Consider the following 25,917-nt stretch of genomic DNA (forward strand, 5'->3'; position numbering starts at 1 on the left):
TCATCATTCCATCTGATTACTACTATTATTACCTTAATTGAAAATGGGGTCTTGACCAGATATATGAAGAACACTAAAATGCATTACAGAAATTTGATGAGTTCAGTTTTCGTTATATTTGACCATCCACATTGTGCCCTTTATGATTAGTGGAGTTTATTATTATTATTATTATTATTATTATTATTATTAATATTATTGTTGTTGTTTTCATTATTGCTATTGTTATTGCTGTTATTATTTTAGGGTACCGCTAATGTGACCAACATTAGACATTTCATTTAGGGTGAAATAAATCATACCTGGAAGGGTCTATTTCTCTCCATTGACTGTGAATGGAGCCTACCATTGAATAGCTCAGGTATAGCTAACCACTCAAATGTGGTTATTGTTATTATTATTTTAAATCATATCAGTGTAACCCTCTCATGTGATTTTGGGTGGATCACTTTGTTCCAATACTGTATTATTCTGCACTTATTTCTTTCCTGAAACAGTAAATAATTTATCTTACTTAAATAACTTTCTCAGCTGAAATACTGTGGTTAGCACTATGATGAACTTTGATTTTGCTTATTCTGTGATCATTTAGATATAGCTGCTTTGTTTAATTATTTATTTTAGCTAATGTTTTAGGGAGAGGGAGATGTAAGGCATTCAAGAAATCTAGTATTTATTTAAATTTTCTGATTGCCAGAAACTACACGATAGCTGCATGCTGACTTTTTAAGTTATGAAATAAGCTGCACTTCAAGTACAACAATAGTTTCTTCTGAAAATTTTGTCTTAATCTTTCACCCTTAAATTTGTGAGAGTGTTTTCAGTCTTGCTACATAAAACATGTTTCAGATATAATGAAGAAGTATTTTTCATATAGCAGTTTAAGAAAACTGTTAAAATGTATCCCTGGCTAAGGTTATTCTCCACCATTTCCTCAAAATCAGTATTCTCCAAAAGTACCCAACAGCAATATTTATAATCAATGATTACAGGATTTTTACAACTTTGTAAAATTCAGTTTGCCCAATTTAAAATGTATTCAAGTAAAAACAATAAGATTCACGAAGACAGAAATCCAATTGTACGATCAGTGGAATTGCAAACAAAAAAGTAGTATTACAAAGAATGTGAAGTTTGAGACTCTTAAATAAGTCACTTGAGTCTGAAAAAGTTGGGCTGCAAAAAAATTTGACAGAGTATCTTCCTCTGTGATTTTTTAGCACATTAATGATAGAAAAAAACAGGAATTTAATGAGCATATAAAAAGGTATATGTAGTAAGTGTGTGTATGTACAACACCAGTTTGCACAAACACATGTATAAACACATAAATACATGCATATATGTATATGCATGCATAAATCTATGTATACATGGAAAGAAAGTTGACATACAACACATACTTAATGCCACATATTGCACACAACATGTCTATATATCATAAACTTTCAATATTTCTTTTAAAGTCCTTGATAGTCCTATTTAGATTCCTTCTGATAACGTGGCAAAACAAACACCTAAGTCATTTCCTATTTTTTAAGAAATAAATTGTGTTAAACAACGTTAATAGAGTGAATAAGTAGTACCACATAGGTTATTGAAACTGAGCTTCTTTTATGGTAAATATCTGCAAGTATTTCAGATACATAAATGTACAATTAAAATAAACAAACAAATTCCTTGTAGTTGTTATGCTCAAAACTTCAAATTATGGGCAAAGAAATTACATGTTATATTTATATAAATACATGTGTATAAATAAAGACCAATTATTTATTAGTAGTATAATTTGAATCTTAACCTTAACAGGACTTTATTATGGAATCACACAGAATCACAGAATGGTTGAGGTTGGAAGGGACCTCTGGAGATCATCTACTCCAACCCCCTTCCTCAAGCGGGGTTGCTTAGAGCACGTTGCACAGGATTGCATCCAGGCAGGTTTTGAATATCTCCAGACAAGGAGACTCCACAACTTCTCTGGGCAACCTGTCCCAGTGCTCTGTCACCCTCACAGTAAAGAAATGTTTCCTCATATTCAGCAGGAATATTCAGCAGGAACTTCCTGTGTTTCAACTTGTGCCCGTTACTTCTCATCTTATCACGGGGCATCACCAAAAAGAGTCTGGCCCCATTGTCTTGACACCCTCCTGTAAGATATTTATTTACATTAATAAGATCCCCTCTCAGGGGTTGCTACAGGGAGTTGTCAGTCCCTGGAGCCCCTTTCTAATGAGGAACTTGATGTACATGACCATGATTTCTTCTTTCTCACTCTAGAGTCTGCTTAGGGTCATTTTTATGGGTTTACCAATACATTTTTACACCTTTGCTCTTTCACATTACATCTGCATTTAGAATATATTGACTTTCATAGAAGTCAGATAGTATTTCTTTGTTCTGTTTGTCACCCTTAACCCAGTTTTGCCCAGCTCCAGGTTTGCATTTTTGTGGCTGACCATGGGTGAGTTCTTTGGAGCCATGGGGTATCCAGCTCAAGCCTGTGCCCTGTTCCTTATTGTGCCACACCTCTGCTTTTCTCCACCACATCCTGTGTTCTCACCTTTCAAGGCCTCTGCAATGGCACAAGACCTTTGTTTTTCTGCTCCACTCCCTACGCTGGTATGTGAAGAGCTGGAAAACCCTGGTGGTACCATGCATAGAGAAACAAAGGCAAAGTTAGCTATAGCCACCTGGTCAGTTAGAAGAATTACTGTTACAGCTAAACCAAGTAAAACAAACCTGCAGGTAGGTAAAGAAAAGCTCGGACAGAGAAAGCCTAACAAGCCTCAGGCCTGAGGCCTTGCAAACTCACTATAAAACCTGTGGCAGAGTAAATCATTATATATTCTAAAATTCTAAAATCATTTTAATGTAGGATATAATCTACAGAGTCAGGTTGATCTTGGGTTTTGAATCTTAAGGGAAGTGGAGGAAGCGCTGAAAGTCTCCATGGCTATTTTTTCTGTTCTTTGATGAAACTGCATCATCTGTGGAGGAAAATCAATTATATAATAGTAATCTTCAGTGTCAGCATATGAGCAAGATTTCATATCCTTCTAAAAGACTTAGAACTTTTAACAGCAGACATTATCCCTTAAAATTATTATTTTTTTTCTTAGCTTTTTTGTCTTTTTTTTTTTCTTATTTTTTTTCCTTACACGTCAGTTCTCTTATGCATGTTTAACTATCACTTATTGTTAGATGCACTAAGCGTTTATTCTGCCCAATCATACGTTGTGTGATTTAATGACAGCAATTTTTAAAGTGCTTTTTGTGGTATTTCTTTAAAGAAGGCAAAATCAAAGAATCATACCCTGTAGCCTACATTCAAGTGTGAATTGAGTATAAAAATTAATTTAACAGAGACTGAGATGTTAGAAAAATGTGGATAACTGTATTACTTGCATTGTTCAGATTCTTGCAGTTGGACATTCTGATCCTGTATTAATCTGGAATCAAAACTACTTCTAACTACATGATTTCCAGAAGTACCATCTTTCAAATGAATTCTTTTGGAAATAGCATTGCTGTCATTACTCTTATTTGTAAGATGTAAAAGTTATACATAGCACTAATACTCAGTTAATGATAATGAGGGATAGAAGATTCCTCATCCTCTTAGAAGATCTAGCAGAGTAAAATTGTGTCAACTACACAGTTTTCGTTGAAAATATAGTGTTAGGCTGCTATAAGGACCAAGACAATTATCTTGAAAGAGACCAAGTTCTTTGAGAAGACAAGATAGTTTGAACAGGACAACTCAATAGTCATCCTAGTGAATCTGAGGTCTCATTTTTCCAACTAGGATATAGATAATGAGTTGAAATAAGGAATTCCTCTGTCTTCTCTGCTTCTAAAGAAATAATAATTAAAACAATCATTCCTTTAATAAAATTCTCCCAGACTTCAAGACAAAAATGTATTGATCTTGTTTGTTTATTTTACTAGAACACACCTGGAATAAGGAATTTCGGAAAACAAAGAATAAAGCAAGCTGTAGGGGATGCAAAAATAAGAAAATCATGCTAATTCCACTCAGTTTCCTGCAATGCTTTATTATTTTAGATGTAGTCATCTAAACTAGATCTAAAAAGCACTAAACATCATAAAAGTTAACATCCATGGGATATAGAATTGAGGAAAAGTACATAAGAAGAACACTGAAATACAGACTTGAAATAGAGGGATTTAGCAGTTGTTTAATAAACCACCGACATTGTTAACTATGATTTTTTGGATGAAGCTATTCTCTGAACTGATATGTTCAAACAGATGATACAGAAGAGACACTTGAACTTGACAGTAACCAGCAGGAGAGCCTATAAATACATTTGAATTTAAGAAGGTCAGTACCTTTGTATTATAATTGAACATGATATACATTGATTCATGTCTCAAAATTGATTTCTAGCATTTTATGTACTGCAAGCCATAATTGACTTCAGAAAGTATTACCTAAGTCTTCTATAAAAATGTTATGTGCGAGTCCTCAAAATTTAGCTTCTCTAGTGAACAAATACATGAGGATTCAAGGAACTGTTTTATGTTCATTAGATTATGAATTTCTTTCTGAAAAAGGTTCTGATTTTCATCAAAACAGAACACATGCATTGTTCACCTACTTTCATTGTTCACCTATTTTCATTGTTCACCTACTCCCATATACCTTCTAGTTCTGTTATTCTATACTCACTCCCAAAGATCCTTTAGTAGTTTATGTAGTTGCTTGGAAAGTTAGTCTCTGAAAAATTCCTGAAGATGATTTTTACTTGATTCCAATTCAGTACATAATCATATAAATGAGTATCTATTAAAATAAATTTTATTCTTTATTCATGCTGTATTCTTATTCATACTATATTTTAAAGAACTGGAAAGATATAAGAAAATCATATAAATAGTCACTACAAAGAGATGAAACAGTAGATTTTATTGTCATGAAACATAAGTTTCATTGGCAGCCTATAACAAATATTGTTAAACATTAAAATTCATTTTTAACATTAAATATCTTGTATGGATATAACTTATGCACTTTACATATAAAACACTTCAAAGGTCAGGAAATCAATCACCCATGTTTTACTTGTCATGCCTATTCGTTTAAGCCAATATAAAATAATGAATACCTCTTTGCATTACAGTTGTGTCTTGGCCTGATTGATTCTCTATAAAGCTATTATAAAGGTCACAATATGGTAAGTCAAAGATGACTGGGGAACAGGAGAGCACAAGGTAAGATAAACATGTCACCTATTTTGTAATGAAGTCAAGCTGTTTCCTACACTTGGAAGTGTGAGTTAGCTAAAATCAAACTTCATTTTGGTATTAAATGTTCTCTTGTATTTTCATCGTCTACCCATATTTGCCATGATTTATAAGTGTGTATAACAAAATTCTCAGTGGGTTGGTCCTTCTAAAATACAGATTTTAAAATGTTAGCACTCTCCCAAAATTATTTGCATAACATGACTGCTTCTAGGTGCTTATGCAGTCATTCTTCTTATATGTATTTTGTGCATTTTAAGGATTTGGAAGAAGCATTTGGCATCTTAATTTAAAATTAAATATTACATATCTATATTCACATGTTATTATCTAAAATCTATGTGCAATACATTTATATTTTTTTGTCTTTTATATAAACACATGTGTATAAACACACAGCACATATACCCACATAGGTATAATGTTTACATCAGCTATACATGAAACAAAATTGGGTGATTGGGTAACGTGAGAGAAACAGGTGTATTATAGAAGTTTGTAGCATTAATAAATTAGAAATGTTAGATTTTGTGGTGTTATTTTAAAACTATTATGATGTTATTTATAAACTATTATTATGTCAATAACTTAGATGGCTTTTATCTTTTTTCAATGCACACCCCATGAATTAGTACAGTAATCTATTCATCAAAAGTACAGATGTTCCTTGTAACTAATTACTAAGAGCTATATGGTAATATAGCTAATTACTTTATTTTTATTTTGTGAGACTATTAATGTGATAAAAAGTGTGTACTCAATAAGAAATACAAAAATAATTTTTAGTAGAATAAAAAATAAAGTACACAACTGACCAGTGTGATGTTACAATTCCATTCCAGGTCCCACATATTTAAACAACGTGTATTTTGATTTCATACCTAACATGAAACTGGAGAAAAATGTAGATTAGATAAAAATAAAATACTGAGTCTTTTTTCCATTATTTTAGATGATGTGATTGAATAAGATGAACGCGTAAGCATACACATAGGGGATCTGCTCATATATTTTGACTAGGCTGTTTAAAGCCTTATTACTCTTTTAGAAATAATCAATTGGAAATAAGTGTTTGGACAAGTATATGTGGAAAAAAGTTTTGAAAATGTTGCATGATTGTATGGACCATTGTGCAAGAAACTGAAAGGAGTTATGTGGTCAGTCAAGGACTGTTCTTGCTTATCACTATCTCTTGCATATTTCAAGTAGCCAAACATATCTTGCTTTGCTGAGGGTCAAGAACACACAATGCTATTGCATTCTTTTCTTTACATGAGCTCACCCCTATATTAACTTTTCCAGACATGGAACCCAATCACATGTGGTGGCTGTCGTAAGAGTTACACCCTTGGCTATGACCACAAGGCCAAGGCATGAACATGCAGAATTGTTAACAGAATAGTGATGTCCCCTTAAGTAGGAGCAAGCCTTGACTACAGGCTGATGCTCCAAGCTCCTGGTGGTTCCCCTAGTCCTGGCAAAGTTCCTGCATTTTTCCGGACTGTCCACATCTGGAGTGGTAATAAACTGCATTTTATCTACTGGCTAAAGTGTGGATTCTTGCTAATCGTGAGCACCAGACCTTTGGTACTATACAGTAAGTTTCTTTGATATTTCTACAATTGCATATTTAATGTATTTCATTTGAAAATGTCAAAATAACATATTTTTGAGATTATTATATTCTCTTTTGTTTCTACAAAAGCTTTTACTGGATTTGTTAATACTGGATTTGTGAAATACTTCTGTTCTTCATAAGATGCATTTCTGAAGAAATCCACACATCTAAAACTGTTTTATAAGATCCTTTATGTTGTTCATCAAAATATATGTATGTGTATCATTTATCAATTTATAGGAGTAAATTCCAAATAATTACTTTATGCATTGTATGTGCTTGTTATCAGAGTAAAATAAATAAATACATAAAAAATTACTGAAATAATTTTTCTCTGCTTTTCCAGTAACTGAATAATATTTTCCTAGTTTTTCCATAAGTATATAATCTACATAATCATTTATGTATTGTTAAAGCAACTAATATATGTCCACACAGTCAGATATTTTTTAATCTGTTTGTCTTGCTCAGGGGATTTTTAATTTTTTTAAGAAACTGAACAGATAATGATGCAAGGAAGTTTGCTAAAAATGTGTTCTGAATTCAAAATAAAATAATTTATTTCATATCCTAGAAGAACTTTCCACCTTCACTAAAACTTTTTGTTGGAAAAAATGCCTTTGTGAAAGCAAAACTCAGACTTCTGATTTTGTGATGTAACACCTTAAAATAATTTTCTGAAAAAAAGACACTAAAGACACTAAACTCCGACTTACTCTGAAAATCTCAGAATTCATTAAAGTTCTATAAAACATTTGAAAGTATGTGAAAAAGTTCACACACACACAAAAAAAGTATTTGTTAGTATTGCTTTGTTCCTGAGCTGTTATTTCTAAAACTCCGCAGGAAATATAATTTCATAAAAAACAAAAACAGAAAGTACAACCCACTCACACTAAAATGCCACATTAAAAGACCCCAGGAAATGAGGTAAAAGGAATGAGTTGAGGTTTGGTGTCCAATTTTTGGAAGAGCTAAAGTTACTAGTTTCTTATTATGACAGCTTTTCTCTTGTTTCATATTGAAAAGGCCTGTTTTGGACAAGAGAATGACTGCAAATTTCTCATTGTACTGGCAAAGGTTAAAATGAATTTTAAAAAGTCTATTAGACAATGGGAACTCAAAATGTTGTGTGATATTAATGTTCTAAGAAGGAAATTCAATATGTGGCATGATCATGTGATATGCAATATGCAGATGCAATACAGTCAAGAAAAAGAAAAGCTTAACAGTTATTTTTTTCCCCATGAGTTAAGCTTTCTGTCCTTCAAAGGATCTTCATTATGTAAATAATTTTCTTGTTTATATAGTAAATAGGAGATATGTGATTTTGTGTATATATAGATTACATTTTTTCCACCAACTTTCAGAAATTCATGGGAAAATGTATATGTATTTTATTTACAGTTAAAATAACACTTCTTGATGCATTTGAATATTTATTATTTTGTTACTGTTGTTTAAAGATCTCTTAATGAGTTGTTGACTCATTAGTCTTGTTAACTTCTGTCTCCTGAGGAAAAGTCTACATTGTTTACTGAAGAGGAACTAGCTCTTTTTTTTTTTTTAAAAAACAAAACCAAAACTAAAGCAAAACAAAACGTTTAATTAAGGCTTTTAATAATATTTACCATTGCATCTTTTTCAATACTTTCATTGTCATTTTGTTCTACATAAAGAAATAAATAGCTGAGCATAAAATAGGTAGAGCTTGTCCAATTTATGAAAAAAGTTAGTATAGATGCATTTGTCTCTCATAAAAGATTCCTCATTCTCAGTGTTATAAACCTTTCAGAATCATTTCCCTACAATCATGAAAAAATGCTAGGTGAAAAGTACATTCCTGTTTTGATTGTATAAATATTCTTGTTAGTTACTAATAGTTACTAACTGAAGAACTTGCTTGAACAGTCTTGGTAAAACTGACAGGCAACTCAGTGGACAGAAGCCATTAAACCATATGAGAACAGGTTGTTAATAAGTACCTTCTCAGCATGCAGCAATTAGAACTTTGCAACTTACATAAGAAGTCATAGGAATCTGTTCATCTCTGTGAGAGCTGAAAAAAAGGTTACAGGTATAAATACTGAAGGGAACATATTTCCAAAATACTTGATAATTTAATAAATAAATAAATAATCAACACATAAACACCAACAAACTAGTAATAATAATAATAATAATAAAAAAAAAAAACAACAGACAACTCCAAAAACAAACCTGAGGCAATATACTGAAATGCTTATTGGGATACTTGAATGTACAATACTACTATGCTATGGTTATTACATAGTGCATATTTAGGCACTCATATGAACAAATAAATTGCCAGATGCTGTGATAATAATTCAAATCAGATTAAGGCTTTAACCTAATAATAAAATGTAGTTAGTGATACATTAATCACATGATTAGAGATTTTTCTGGTATATTAAACAATCAAAACTAGACATTTGGAATTATGGAGTTAATGATAATTAGTATAATATATACAAATACATTATATTTTGGCAGAATTATGATAGCTCTGTGCTATATGGATAAATATTATATGCCTCTGCTGGAAGGCATACAATGGAGATTTCTTATACTTCTTAACAAAACAAAAGAAAAATCTCAAAGTTGACTGGATATGGTTGTTATGAAACAAAATCCTGAGATTGGGAAGTAAAGACAGACCCAATACAAGGGACAGTCTAGAGTGTAGACTGCAACACGTAATTTAGAGTGCCATCACTATTTTTTGAAGGTCAAAGTCTTGTTAGTTCCTGCTGGTAAATCCATGCACGGTAAAGTAAATATTTTTGTGTAATACAGCTGTCCTTACTATATGTGTCTGAACGTGACAGTAGGTGAGAACACACCTGGAGTACTATGTCCAGTTCTGTGCTCCCCAGAACAAGAAGGACATGGACATACTGTTGGACTCTAACAAAAGGCGACAAAGATGATGAAGGCACTGGAGCAAATTTCCTAGAGAAGACATGGCTCAGGGGGATCTCATCAATGTATATAAATACCTGATGGCAGGACCTAAGAAGATAGATCCAGGCTCTTTACAGTGGAGACCCATGACAGAACAGGAGAAAATGGGCACAGTCTGAAACATAGGAGGCTCCACCTGAACATAAGGAAACAGATTTTTTCTCTAAACTTCTGAATTTCTGATTCACTAAGATAACTTTTAGTTCTATTCTTTTTCCACTGTGGCCAAGTAGGGGAAAGCTAATATTTTTCCCGACTTTATAGTCGGGACTACAACGTGACTATGACTATGAAGTGATTCGTATTAATGAAAACAATGGAAAGACTATCCAGGAAGCAAAATTGTTCTCTGGTAGTTCCCCATATCATTCAGTCCTAATAGAAGTTAACAGATTCATTGTTCCGTTAACCTCTTCACTGATACTTCAAAACCTTAAATACTTAATAACTTTTCTTCTCATGATACTGAAATTGTATGTTACTTATACTGCTTGCAAGTGTTCTGTACAGGTTAGTATATTTAGACCTACTTAACAGATTTATTTCAACAGAAATTTTATTATATCTTTAGAAGAACATTAAAAGGTTGTCATGGTTTTTGTCTGAGATGGAGTTAATTTTCTTCATAGAAGCTCATATGATGCTGTGTTTTGGATTTTTGATGAAAATTGTGGTGATAACACACCAATGTTTTTAGCTGTTGCAGAGCAGTGCTTACACAGAGCCAAGGACTTTTCTGCTTCATGTGCTGCCCTAACAGTGAGGAGGCTGGGGGTGCACAAGAAGCTAGGATGGGACGCAGCCAGGAGAGGTGACCCAGACTGACTAAAGGGATATTCCATATCATATGGCATCATGCTCATCAATAAAAGCTGGGAAGGGAGGCACGTTTGGAGTGATGGCAGTTGTCTTCCCATGGAATTATTATGCGTGATGAACCCTGCTTTCCTGGAAGTGGCTGAGCACCTGCCTGCTGATGGGAAGAACCTTGTTTTGCTTGCTTGCTTGCTTGTTTGTGCAGCTTTTGCTTTACTTAGTAAACTGTCTTTATCTCAACTAATAAATTCTCCCACTTTTACGTTTTGGATTCTCTCCCCCCTCATACCTGGGGAGAGTGAGTGGGCATCTGTGTGGTGCTGAGCCGCCTGCTAGGTTAAGCAACAGCAAGGAGTTAAAAGAATGCACATAATATATCACATGATAATATTCTAACATTCAGTGAAGTGTTTTTATCCAGTGATTACTTAACTTATTTTTAGTCATATGACTAAATTAAACACATGAATTTGAAGGCATCAATCACTAAAATGATTGTATTGTAGTTAAGGATGAAAAAAAAAAAAGAGAGAACAGAAAGATGATAAGTGTTTTTAATTAGACATTTTAAATCACTTCTCACAGTGAGGAAATAAGTTCTCTGTGATTATGCTTTCTGACTTTCAGTGTTTCTTTTGAAACTTAACTGGTTATTAGAAAATAAAGGCCAAATATATGTGGATGCTTTAGAAATGAAGTGTTGCTATTGTTAAATAAACAATGCCATTATTTGCAGTAGTAAATAACCCTCTTCATGTCTGGACTTCATCTACTGCACAAAGTAGTTCTCTGAGATTTTTTTTTCTGTTTGTTTTGGGGAAAATATATTAATACATATTTAATAGCTCTTGTCTTCCATCACTGTGGAGAATAGTCAGACGTGTCAGTGTCACTGATAAGCACCAGCCTTAGGGAAAAGGGAGTTGAGCAGCTTGTCCTTGTTTATCTTTTATACTAACTTTGTGGATGGAGGTCCACAGGCTTGGTATAAGAGACTGCTGAAGGAGGGAATCTTGTGTTTGTGGGATGGCCCAGTTTTGGTGGCAAAACAGAATCTTTAAGGCCACAAAGCCTGGTATGAAACCTTTTGCTTCATTATTTATAAAACGAATATTAAAGTTCACATCCCTGAATATGATAATCACAGAATCACAGAATCACAGAATTGTAGGGGTTGGAAGGGACCTCGAGAGATCATTGGGTCCAACACCCCTGCCAAAGCAGGTTCCCTAGATCAGGTTGCCCAGGTAGGCGTTCAGACAGGCCTTGAGTATCTCCACAGAAGGAAACTCCACAATCTCCCTGGGCAGCCTGTTCCAGTGCTCTGTCACCCTCACTGTGAAGAAGTTCTTTTTCATGTTAGTGCGGAACTTCCTATGATCCATTTTGTGGCCATTGCCCCTTGTTCTGTCCCCACAAACCACTGAAAAGAGGTTGGCCAAATCCCACTGTCTCCCACACTTAAGATATTTGTAAACATTTATAAGATCCCATTGATAAGATCTCAGTCTTCTCTTCTCAAGGCTGAACAGACCCAGGTCTCTCAGTCTTTCCTCACAGGGAAGATGCTCCAGGCCCCATATCATCTTTGTGGCCCTCTGCTGGACTCTTTCCAGGAGATCCCTGTCTTTTTTTACTGAGGAGCCCAGAACTGGACACAGTACTCCAGGTGAGACCTGACCAGGGCAGAGTAGAGGGAGAGTAGAGAGAGATCACCTCCCTTGACCTGCTGGCCATGCTCCTTTTTATGCACGCTAGGATCCTTTTGGCCTTCTTGGCCACCAGGGCACACTGCTGGCTCATGGTCAACCTCTCATCCACCAGGACCCCCAGGTCCTTCTCAGAGCTCCTCTCCAGCAGGTCATCCCCCAGCCTGTACTGATACATGTGGTTGTTCCTTCCCAGGTGCAGGACTCTACACTTAATGAGCTTAATGAAATACTTGCTAAAAATGTATGACTACAGTACTCAACTCTTCATCCAAATCATGCTAAACATCACCCCAGGGAACAGATAATGTTAGTATACAAAAAAGCGTTAGGAGTTAGTGTAAAATGTTAGTGTTAGGAAAAAAAAAAAAAGTGGGGTGGTAGGAAGTAAGAAGAAATTGGAGACCTAAAAGAAGCAGTCAATGGGCTGTTCTCCTCTACCACGACAAGATGACAGGGACACCTTCTTGATAAGCTCTGTGTCTTCACCTTTTGGTGAGGAATACCCTGGACAGCATTTTGCTAGCACTATTATCATATATACATATGTATCATATATACACTTACTGCGCTATTGCAGTAAGTGTATTTATCAATGGCAATTCCAAATCTGTTATATCTGTTACCTTATTAAATACACTCAACTTTGTGAAACTGTCTCGGTGACAGCCCTTTGCAGGGCTCTGGAACAGGAAAACACCTGACTCTGATACGTCCCCTTTAACATCACAATCATGTACCCTTTATCCATTGTAGAAACTGTAAGATGTTTAAAAATGAACCACAAGGAAACAAAAGCTAAACAAAACAAACAAATAAACAAACAAACAAAAGGACCTAAATCTCTCATTTAAGAATCATAACTCTGTGGAACTTAAAATGACTTGTATATTCTGTTCCAGTGAAATTGCAGAAAATTGCTGACTTTACAGATGCATACTGCATATACATATACATACTGCAATACGGTCCTGTTTGCTTGTTTGTTTTTACTCAAGTGCCTGTCCTTTCTGAAATTTGTTTTCTGAGTTTTATTACTGCAATTGGAACCAGGATCAATACAGTGTGGCAAAGACTTTGGCAATGTTTCATTTACATTCTAGTTCAGCCTGGGATTTGAGAAACACCACAGACATTATATAGAGGAGACAGATTCATGAATGTTGTATTCAACATTCTTTCAAGACAGTTGAAGTGGAAAGCACGATAAACTTAGTTTTGAAACAAACAAACAAACAAACACACAACAAATTAGCCTTAAGGAAAAATAAAGCAACAGCTTTTGAAATGTTAGGATTCACCCAGTCAATCCTTTCACTATATAGATAACTAGGAGTTGGATGAATTACTTATTTCTTAATATTTCTTATTATTACATATTATTTCTTATTATTACTTATTTAACATTTCTGCTTAATAAGATTTCATGAACTCTCAGTCATTATACACATTCTACAGCTGGTACTTCTTATCCCCTTTGAACATTTTCTTTTTCTTTTTAACACTTTGATACATGATAAGTGGCATATACGTATACATATACATGTTCCCCTGGTTTCATGTATTTTTAAATTTGTCTCTGTTAAAATGAAACTTTGCAGCAGCCACAAGAAAAAATATATAAACTTGTCCTATGTTCATATTATAACAGCAATATGTTGCTCTGTGTACATAGATCAGCTTCCTCATCTTTGTGTATAGCATGAACCAGAATAATAACAACATTTTTCTTTTTTACTATTTGAACTTAATTGAAAATCTTTCTTACATTTACATTTTATTCAGAAACCTGAAAAAGCATGGCAAGTTGTAACATGACAAGTTGTAACAGGACAAGTTACTTTGGTTTCTAAACAGTATACACTTCCCTCAATGCAATTCTCCTAATCTGAATTTGATTTCTGTTATCCTTTTACTAACTTGCAGCACTGAACAGAAATATTCAGATTAAGAAATCCTACATGAACTTCCCTATTAGCATATAGGTTTTCCCTATAGTCATTTAAGATAAGTCAGACCCTATTCCAATATACATGGAAGTAATGATCTGGATTTTTACTCCAAGTTTACATAAAGTATCAGAAACAGCATTTCCACTTCTACTCCCCCCCACACCTCCCTTATATAGATATGCATACATATCTATATAGCTGTGTTTATAAGCCAAACATTAAATTACAGTAGCTTCTTCATTCTTAGTACGTACAATGAAACAGCAGCAACATTCATTTAATTTACATTAAATCACTGTCAAGATCTACTTTTGTTAAGATAGAAGACAGTGATGGAATAGAATGAAGAATTAGATTTTTTTTTCTAAAACACTCAAAATGATCCATATTTTAATTCCCATCCTTTCCCACCTTCTGTGCACACTTCTAATAGGAATTGGGAAAATGAGTTTTTTATTTGTTTGTTTGTTTGTTTTTTCCCAACTGTCCTATACCTATAGATTCTATTCTTATGTCTTTTTCTACAGTAGAATCTTTTAGTTTTCTGAAATTCTGTATATAATTGCATCATCATGTTAAATATATATATATATATTTCCTTCAACTATTTTCTTCTCAAAGGTAACATTAATCCATATCTTTTAAAATATAACAAAACCTGGATAATGTCACCCTTCAAATCTGCAGACAGAAAGCAAGGACTCTTATTACTAGTGCTTTACTCTTCATGTGAAATATCTTGAAGGATAATTAAAACCTATTATCATAAATGACAAAGACCAAGTGACAACTTACAAGGGTGAGCTTCTGATGTGCGTTTTATTGTTATCACTTTGTTGAGTCATGTTCAAAGCATGGTAATTCACAGTAATTTTGCTAGTGATTAATGTCAAAATTTGAGAGGATATACTTTATTAATAACTACTCTAAACAATGGTTGTCTTCATATCAGAATGCTGTTAAATTCACATTGAGTTTCATCTTACTTTCTAAGAATTTTAGTCTATGAAATATATATAATAATGCAATATATATCAAAGATATTTGGAATCTTATCAATTTATAGTAATCTAAAAGTTCAATACTTTAGTTGCCCACATCCAGGTAGCTAATCCATTTTTGATGAATCTGAGATACCAGTGTGGGATTAGATGATACCACACAAAATCAACAGGTTAGTAATATCCATCTGGAGTGGCAAAGGAAGATCAGTATCTTAAATAGCTTTAAACAACTATATGTGTACACATGAATCAAATCACTTTGTCTTATTTACTGTAGTTTTGTTTCCGTGTATTTCCACGTAAGTGTTAATGATCATCTCTTAATATCTTGAATATTCAATAGCTTAAAATTATTTGGCAAAGAATTGTCTAAAATGGTTAATATATCCCACAGTTTTTGGTATCAAAAGCTTTACTGTATGAGTGTACAGTTCTTTAAATTCCTAACATCCTATTTTCTGTATGCCCATAACTGCCCTGGAATGGACACCTCGAAAACAGCAATGGTCAACTTGTTTTTAAAGATAGCAGTTGATGACAGCATTATATGAAAGGTTAATAATTACAGAATATATTTAGGAAGTGACAGACTTCTGTTTATTGAATCTTTCTCCATATTTTGGAATTCTACAAACTTTGTTTAGGAGTGAAAACAACATAATTTATCTCCTCAAATTAATCAAATTCACTGTAGATCCAATAATTGCTTTATGTGTGATTACCATTTATAGTCCTAAAACTGTAGTTCTAAGAATCATAATTCAAGCATTTACATCATTACTCCTGTCATGAGAAGCTGGTGGTGATACCCAAATCTCATGATTCTTTTTGTGTACTACCCTGATGACCATTTAGACATGAATACGTGTGGCAGGAGAGAAGGGGATCCAACCAATTGCCATTCTGTGAAAAATGTGTTATTTATGGTGAAAAAATAGTTTTAGATGTCAAAATTAGTACTACTCCTAGAAAATGTAATCCAATTAGGCAGACAACATGGGACTCAAGTATCATGTAGAAAAGAAACGCCTACTAAACACCATGAAAATATCTGAAATCAAGTGATTTGAAGGTCAAACTCTTTGCTGCTTTTGCTAAGAATTATAAGATAGAATTTCTTGAAAAAAAAACACACCATGAAACAAAACAAACAAACAAAAAAAAAACTACAACAAACCCACAATGTTTTGAGAAATCTGACTCATTCTACAAACATCAAATCTCATATTCAGTTTCTTTAATATGTATATATAATCAAAAAGCATATGAAAGCATGCATAAATATGTAACTTGATAATGCTACTCATTAGCTTTTTTGCAGAGGATATAACAAACATGACATCAATATCAGGCTCACCCAGCTTTCATATGCTGGGAAAACTTCTTCTAAGAACACCCCTTGTACTATAAATAGTTCATTAATAAATTATATAAAATAAGCCTGTAGCATTAGATTTCTTTAGTAACAAGGTGGTTTGACTTAATGAAAATGAGCAATCACATTTTGGTTATTGCTGAGGTTAATGTAAAATGAATTCATGCATTATTATGCAAATAAAATTGTACAACAAGCATATGTGAGGTTTCCATGTAACATGAAAGATCCATTAGGTGTTAATTAAGACTTCTGTGGATTGAAACAACAACATATACACATTTAAGCACTGAATATATTGAAGCAAAGGGATTCATTGAAGCACATCTTCAGTAATTTTGTTCTCAATCCCTCCTAATATTTGCAGCCACTATGCCAACTAAATAGATCTTTTGTTGAATACATCAGAACACCTGCAGGCCTTTGATAAAAAAGCTAATGGAATTCAGAAAAAAAATGTTAGCTCTGTGAAGAACTTGCATGTATAAGGAAAGAAGTGACCTTTTAGCCCTTCACATATCAGAGGCTGTAGTAACGTGTTCTTTACCACACAGGAACAATAAACATCTGTAAATTATTCTTTTACTATTATTATTATTTTATTTTTATTTTGCTATAACTCCACAGCAACTCTTTTCAGGCTAAATATAAAGGATGGCCATTTTCAGATGTGCTAAAACAGAATAATAAACATTTCTATACATTGTTTGACTCTTGTTACCAAAAATAGAATAAAAAATTCTAAAACAGATTTATAGTGTAGGGATAAGTTGTTGTAATGTCTGACAACAGGAAAAGAGGGTAAATATATTGTTTTTGTTTTTGTAAAACACCCAATTTGTCAATGACTATGTGCTCAGCAAAAAAGCCAAAACAAAAAAAAAAAAAACACCACCACCAACAGAAAAAAAAATAAATTACTCTCTAAGTATCATTTCATTATAGAAATATATGTAAACTATGTCTCATTGAAACAAAAGGATGCAATATTTATGTATTTTAAATTATGACAAATTTACTTTTGGTTTCACTGGAGGAAAGTATAATCAAAACAGTGAAAGTGCCCTAACACTGGAATTATTTAGACGTATAAGTCCTCATCCAAGAAAGATTTTAACTTCTTTATAGTCAAAAATAAAGAAACAAAGAAATAGGTGACTCTGAGGCATGATTTATCTGGCCTGCTTTAGACAATCATTTTTGAATGTAATCAACTGCACCCTAGAAGTGCCTGTTGCTCATCATTAACTGTAAGAGGAGGCTACTAGTGAAGATCATACAGTTTCCACACAACAGGTGTTTAAATTTAAGTGAGATGAATCCTACACTCACGTATACTAGAACTAACAACTTGCTCTGGGAGTATTCTTAAGAATATAAAGAGGTGCTTAGCCTTGACTTAGACATGTGGAAGAATGAATATCATTTCTCTGCCTTCTCAATTCTCATTTCAGCTTTAGCCCCTTCTTAGGATGGAGAGAAAAACAGGTCATTGCTTGACTGTTGCATGCTAGGAAATAGAGTGGGAAAAGGTGAGGAAAACCCTGAACATAGAATTGAGAGTAGAATGAAGCAGGTCCAAAAAAGCTGGGAAAACATTTCCTGATTTGCCGCTCTGAAACAAAGGACACTAGGATAGCGGGATTGAAAGGACCAGTATGGAATGAAAGGGCCAGTCAAATCTGGCAAATCAACAGATGGTTACAGGGCTGTTGCCACAGACAGGGGTTTGGCTACTTAGATGATAGAACTCACCTTGAGAAACCTCGTCTGCTGGGGACTGATGGGGTCCACCTGTCAGAGAATGGGAAGAACATCATAGGCTTGCCATAGTTGCTGAAGAGGGCTTTAAACTGAAGTTGCCAGGGGAAGGTCAGTCCATCCCTCTCCTCCCAGTGTGATGCTAGTGTCAGTGATATATGCCCAAAGCCTGGAGAAGGGATATGGGTTAGCAGAAGAATACCTGAAGAATAGCACAAAGAAATTCCAGCCACTCCAGCCAGTAAGCCAGTTTCATCAGGGTCCCAGCTTAAATGTCTCTATGCTAATGCATGCAGTATGAGGAATAAACACAAGGAATCAGAAACGTATACCCGCCTGCAGAGCTATGACCTCATTGGCATTACAGAGACATGGTGGGATGGCTCCCATGACTGGACTGTTGGGATGGAAGTGTTATAAGCGAGACCACGCAATTTTCTGGTCTATCGAAGATAATTTATTAATTAAGTAAGCAGGTACAAGCAAAACAGCGCTGGGCGGCTGGGGAGTCTCCGCTCCACCACAGCACACAACTTTCCCTTTTCAGTGTCGCCGTTTTATAGCATCCAAGTTTCGGCTTGTCAGGACTTGTTGAACCTTCTGAAGCTGCGCAGTTCGTTGCTGGGGGTCGTTGTTTTTCTTTCAATGATCATAAGTTGTGCTCGTGTTCAAGGGGGAGGGTGGTGAAGCGGCAAACAGTATTTCACAGAGTCTTTGTTTTACCAAGGATGTATATCCAACACCCCCTCCCCACTATCTACTTCCTTAGTCTTCCCCCTTAACAAGGTCGTAAATTGCAAAACCTTATCTTCTCAGCAGATTCTCTGAATTCCTTTTAAAGACAATGAACAAACACCCACTAATTTATCACAGAAGGATACAGCTTCTTTAGGATGGACAGACAAGGTAGATGAAGAGGGGGCATCACCCTCTATGTCAATGAGCAGCTGGAGTGCATGGAGCTTTGCCTGAGGATGGATGAGGAGCCAACTGAGAATTTATGGGTCAAGATTAAAGGGAGGGCAGGGACAGGTGACATTATAGTGAGGGTCTGCTACAGGCCACCTGATCAGGGAGACCAAGCAGATGGGGTCCTCTATAGACAGATAAAATAAGTCTCATGTTCACAAGCCCTGGTCCTCATGGGGAGCCTCAACTATGCTGATATCTGCTGGAGGGTCAGCAGAGCAGGGCATAGGCAATCCAGGGGAATGCCCAAGAAAGCTGGTTAATATTCAAAGATTACCTCCTCCAAACTCAGGAGAGAGACATCCCAACAAAGAGGAAGTCAGACAAAAGCACCAGGAGGCCTGAATGGATGAACAAGGAGTTCCTGGAACTCCTTGCCAGGATGAAGTCAAAGTTGTAGTGAAATATATCTTTAATGGCTTTTCTGGACCACTGGAAGTGAATAATGTATATAAGTACATTGGCTGTCCTGTGCAATGCAATGAAGTCCCATTACAAAATGATATGAAATCAGGTGGATCTAAAACAAGCAAACAACACAAAGGGAGAAACAAACAAGCAAACAAAAAATTACAACACTGCAACATCTGAAAACCTTTACCTCATTTGACTGTCGGTCCTTCCATGAGTGATCTAGCTTCTCTATACTCAAGAATCTTCTGCCTGTAAGCCACAAATTAATAGTTTCAATGATAAACAGAATTATTTTGTCATCTTTAATTCAGATGTAGATCTGTGTAAAAAAATCAAAATCAAGTCCAATATCTGACGTCTGGCATGATCAAGAGACCAATGGCAACTGATCCAAAAGCTTGTCTAAGAATATGCATATCTATCTGTATCATGGAATAAATACTTAGTTTTAATCTGATGTTGAGTTCCCATGCATGTTTTTTAAATTCAGTGGTTTAAAATTGATACAGATTGTACTCAAAATTAAATTAAAAAGGATCCCTCTATGCCTCCCTTACTTAGCTCTGCTTTCCTCTCAGAAATATGCAATAATCTGGAAACTGATATGCTTTTTGCCTTGGGCATTATAACTTGTTGCTTTATTTAGAACCAGTCTGCACACTATTACTTTTACTAAATACATGATGAATTTAAAAGTAAACATAGTGGATTTTTTTTTGTCAGAGACTCCCTGTCATTGATTCTACTTCATCACCAAAACTTTAATTGATGCCTGTCAGAATATGCAACATTACAAAATTAGAATTCAAGCTGAGCTTTTGCAATAATTTACTGATTTCATGAAAAAAATGAAATCCAATCAAAGAAAAAAATAAATGTTAGATTCTAGGCACTGGACTGGAGCCAGCTAGCTGCATTACTGAGGTGACACTAAAGATCCCAGTGGGAAGGTGCTCAGTGAACAGCAATAAAACAGCCTTTGTAAGCTAATTCCCAGAGCAACAGTAGCCTGACACTGCCCAACAGCAAAGTCAAAGAAGGGGATAAAAATGAGTGTAACAGATTCAGCATATTATTACTGTCCTGCAGAAAATGAGGGGCATTTTAATAGGAGTTATAAGTGAAATAATATACCTTTTCTTCTGCTATTTTTAGACGTGTTTTAAGGAAAGCACTAATAAACTCCACACCTCATGTGAGCGAGTACTGAAATTATAGGGGCATGGTGATTTTGCAGTGTCATTCCTAGTAATATTTGCTGTCATGTGATTGAGGACAGACAATAGAGTAAAGGTGACTTATTCTGTATGGGTGTCTGTCTCTCATCTAAGTACTGGATTTTTCTTTTTTTTGGCCAATCTCAGCTGTGCATGCCAAATGTTTTGATCTATTTTCTCTCAATGAAGCACTCTCAGTCAATTACAATTAGATGTTTCTCCCTAGATTCTTTTTTTTTTTCAATAAGACTTAATCATTTTCAAGGAAGATTTAATTATCCATTTTCTTTCCAAGAGAATAAATCTATTTTCTTGAAGTTTAGCTACATTAAGGCATTGTGATTTAAAGAAAAAAGTGTAATACAGTTTGCATACCAATCTGAAATAGAACGGAGAGCAATGTTTGCTGATGATGTAATAATCTGCTTTAAAAGTGAACTAAGGACAGATTGTGAACCCTTTCTCTGTGAGTCATGTTTACTAAGATTGCCAGTGTACATGAAGAAGTCCAGATTTTCAAAAAACTTTATAAACCAAAAAGGAATTTAAAGGAAGGGCCCTTTGAACCACTGAATGCAAGTGAACAGATGTCACAGAATGGTTAAGAGGTTGGAAGAAACCTCTGAAGGTTATCTGGTCCAAACACCCTGTTCAATAAGAGACTCCTAGAGCAGGTTGCCTAGCACCATATTCAGCCAGCTTTTGAAGATCTCCAAGAAGACGCCAGAGCCTCTCTGGTTCCAGTGCTTGGTCACCCTCACAGTAAAGGACTGTTTCCTGATGTTTAGACAGAACCTTTTGTGTTCCAGTGTGTGCCCATTATCTCTTGTCCTAGCATTGGGCACCAATGAAAAAATATATGGCTCCATCCTCTTTTCACCCTTCCTTCAGATATTTGCACACATTGATAAGTTACCTTCTTTATATACATCTTTCTATATACCAGCCGTATCATGCTATTTTTTAAAAATATATTATTTATTTATTGTGAAAAGCTGTTCTAGAACCTCACTACTGTGATGAATTACTCCTATGATTTTCCGGATTCCTATACTCAGCTTGATCTTAAGGTGACTCCTTTGATACAAAAAAAAAAAAAAAAAAAAATTTAAAAAAAAAAAAAAAAGGCTTTTCTCTGGGCTCTGTTGAAGTCTGTTCAAGTTCCTCTGAAGTGTTCCCCTGAAGGACAGCAGTCCTTTTGAAGGGCATGTGAACAGTTCACATTAGCTCTCAGCCTATCTCGTTTAACCTCCTTTTTGCACGAAAGATTTTTCATTCCCTAATGTAGTAGCCCTTCTTTATACTTCTTCCAGTAAGTGGACTCTTATTTTTCACCTTCTGGTAAATGTATCTTTCTTATTTTTCGATCATTTTAGAATAGGAATTAGATACAAGATAGATCTTTCAGTGTAGTATTATGTTACAAGTGTACTTTGGGGGCGCTGTTGTTGAGCATGAATTATACTGTTGTTTGTATAGAAAGTGTATTGCTTTCAGCTCAGGGATGATCTGTGCAATTATTACCAACTTGAAAGCAATAAAGTAATTTTAGTCTGTTAAGTTCAGATGAATATATCTTTATAGAGAGTTATACAGAAAGGAGCTTGAAAATCTCTTTTGTTTTAGAATCTGTAGAGTGCTGTCAGTCCCCCACTTTAAATATACGGGATATCAGAGTTTTAAAACTGTTGAAATGTTTCCAATTTACATTTATCTAACTCTAAGGATTTCTAAGTACATACAATTTAGAGTTAAGTTTGCAGAAGGATCATAATTTGAAAATGAACATTAGCAACATAAAATGAAAAAAAAAAACAACAGCAACAACAACAACAAAAAATATTTTAATATTAATTAAAACAAGAGAAAATGTAAAAGCAAAATAAGGGATGACAGATATTCCTTTTGGATAGAAATGTGCCATAGGACAAGTATGAGGAATTATGGTGAGTTAGCCTTTGTCAATAACCAAACTCCCACCCAGCTGCTCAATCACTTCCCCTTGTCATCAGGACAGTGGGAGAAAATAAGATGAGAAAGCTCATGGTTCAAGACAGAGACAGGGAGCTTGCTAATTACTGTTGCAGGTGAAACAGACTCAGATTAGGAAAATTAAAAATTTATTGCCAATTAAAATAGTGAGAAACAAAAAGGTGTTAAAACAGCACATTTCCTCTCCCCTTTCCCAGTCTCAGCATGACTTCCAACTCCTCTACCCCTGACTGGTGCAGGGAGAATGGCGTTGGGGTCAGTACACTGTGGTTCCTCTCTGCCACTTCTTTTTCTTTACTCCTGTGTGAGTTCCTCCATGGTTGCAGTTCCTTCAGAAATATACCTCCACTTTGGCATAGGGCTGCAGCAGATCATCTACTCCAGTGCCATGGATCACCTTCACTTTCTCTGTCCTTGGTGTTCACTCTGTTTCTTACTCGTTTTCTGCTGTTCCTCATTTTTGTCTGTGTAGTGTTTTCTGCCCTTTCTTAAATACGTTTTCCTCCATCTTGTCTTCTGGGACAAGCCATGCCATAAGTCAGGGCTGTTAGAGTTGGTTGCTACCACTGTGTCCAGCATGGGGCAGCCCTAGCCTTCCCTCACAGAAGGCACTCTGCAGCACCCTGCTACTAAAACATGGACACTTACACTCAGCACAAGAATTCATACTAGATTGTTTTTCTCTCTTAAAAAAAACGAAAATAAAATAAAAAAAATCTCTCTCTCTTCTGGCCCCAAATATCGCTACCAATTAAGGGTTTTTGTTTGTTTGTTTGTTTGTTTTGTGTGTGAAGTATAAGATGTTAGGCTTAAGTATGCCTTTAAATACTTGATTCCAGAAAAAATTACCAAAATAACCTAGTAATTCCAATTGTTTCTCACCAAAAGATTGATATGAAGCAACATTTTAAAGTACCATTGTAAGCTTGTCTTAAAACTGCCACCTACTTAAAGAATGAATGCTAATTATAGACTTAAGTGGGGTGTACACAGAAAGCAATAGGTTTGCTCACTTCTTCCTACAGGAAAATCCACAGAAGTAGCTCAGAGAATAAAAAAGGAAACTTTATGAACATGCTTGGAAAACAGTCTGTAGTTTTAGCCCACAAACCACTCTCTCTGTGTTTTCTGGATCTTTTCTTGACATATATCTGTATACTTACTGGAAAATACATGCAATTATTTGAAAAAGGTAAAGTTATTTCTTGGACTGAACACATAAAATTGAAGTCACAAATTTGACAGAAATTCAGGGTGTATTACAGCCTTATCCATTAGGATACCATTGCACTATTCTGTGCCAATGCTGGCTTAAGTGGACCATCTTCCCTTTCCTTGCAACACTGCTTCCCAGACTGTTATGATGTGTGATTCCCCATAACAGTTTCACTAGCACAGCAGATAAAGTGGATCTCGAAATGAGTGATGCATAGTAGAAGGAAAAGGTTGTTTTAAGGGTTTTTAATTTGCCAGGGACAGAAAGACTAGTCAGCTGCCTTTACTCATCTGTGGAAAGTCATAACCATAATTTCCAGGAGTCTTTTATTTACTTCTATTAAATTAAACAAATAAGAAATCTGAGATGTCTTTATCCAGTTTGTATCCAGTCTGTCTTCCAAAAATGGGAACATACCAATTGGCTTTTTGCATAAATGAGTACTTATTTCTGGGGATTGGAAGATAGGTTTCTAGGGTTTTTTCAGCACTGAAGATGTTAAACCCACATTTGAGGAGAGTATTTTAATGACTAAGTTGTTGTGGTTTAACCCGGCTGGCAGCTAAACACCACACAGCCGTTCGCTCACCCTCCCCCCTCCCTCTCTGGGATGGGGGAGAGAAACGGGAAAGTGAAGCCGGTGAGTTGAGATAAAGACAGTTTATTAAGACAGGAATATAATAATAACAATAATAATAATAATAGTGATAATGATAATAGTATTAATAATAATAATGTGTAAGAAAACAAGTGATGCACAATGCAATTGCTCACCACCCGCTGACCGATGCCCAGCCTATCCCCGAGCAGCCGCCCCCCACCCCGGCCAGCCACCCCTATATATTGTTTAGCATGACATCAGATGGTATGGAATACCCCTTTGGCCAGTTTGGGTCAGCTGCCCTGGGTCTGTCCCCTCCCAGCTCCTGCTACACCCCCAGCCTGCTCGCTGGCAGGACAGAGCAAGAAGCCGAAAAGTCCTTGGCCTGGTGTAAACACTGCTCTGCAACAATTAAAACATCAGCATGTTATCAGCGCTCTTCTTATCCTAATCCAAAACATAGCACCCTACCAGCTACTATGAGGGAAAATTAACTCTGTCCTAACTGGAACCAGGACAGATATCCACCCCTTATTCCATACCATTTATGTCATGCTCAGGTTACACTCTTTCCAATACATTCTAATTAATCACCATTTTCATCTATGATATATAGCAATCATGGTAGTGATGACATACAGTATTATATAATAATTAACATACTACAATTCAACTCATGGGCTATTCTCACCCAGTATCAAATCCCCTTGAGGTACACACCGGACCTCCCCATTCTTTTGCATTACCCACCAAGTGCATCCAGGTCCCTGAGCAAAAGCAATTCCACGAATGGGTTTGCCTTTTCCTGAGGCAGGAGTAGCCCAGACTGTTTTACCCAGCATGTCCCTTACGTGCACTACAGGAACTTTATCCCCTTCTACAGTGCGTAACAGGTTTGATTGGGCAGGTCCAGCTCAGTTGGCAGATCCCCTGGTATTGACTAACCAGGTGGCCTTTGCCAAATATGTATCCCCATTTTTGAATGTCCCAGGGTCCCAGCACCCATTGCTTTCAGTG

At 35.3% G+C, this 25,917-nt stretch overlaps 1 long non-coding RNA gene across 1 annotated transcript; it reads right to left on the bottom strand.

The window, feature by feature from the left end:
• Nucleotides 1-656: 656 nt before the first annotated feature.
• Nucleotides 657-25,114, bottom strand: LOC106041782 (uncharacterized). Its single transcript, XR_010827593.1, has 6 exons — nt 25,074-25,114; nt 20,062-20,123; nt 18,486-18,660; nt 8,912-8,948; nt 6,087-6,163; nt 657-2,990 (listed from the first exon to the last, which is right to left on the bottom strand). It is a non-coding gene; the product is annotated as an uncharacterized lncRNA (long non-coding RNA).
• Between the last annotated feature and the right edge of the window lie 803 nt (nt 25,115-25,917).

Source organism: Anser cygnoides, chromosome 1, assembly GCF_040182565.1.
Source record: "Anser cygnoides isolate HZ-2024a breed goose chromosome 1, Taihu_goose_T2T_genome, whole genome shotgun sequence".
In the NCBI taxonomy this organism is placed as follows: domain Eukaryota; kingdom Metazoa; phylum Chordata; class Aves; order Anseriformes; family Anatidae; genus Anser; species Anser cygnoides.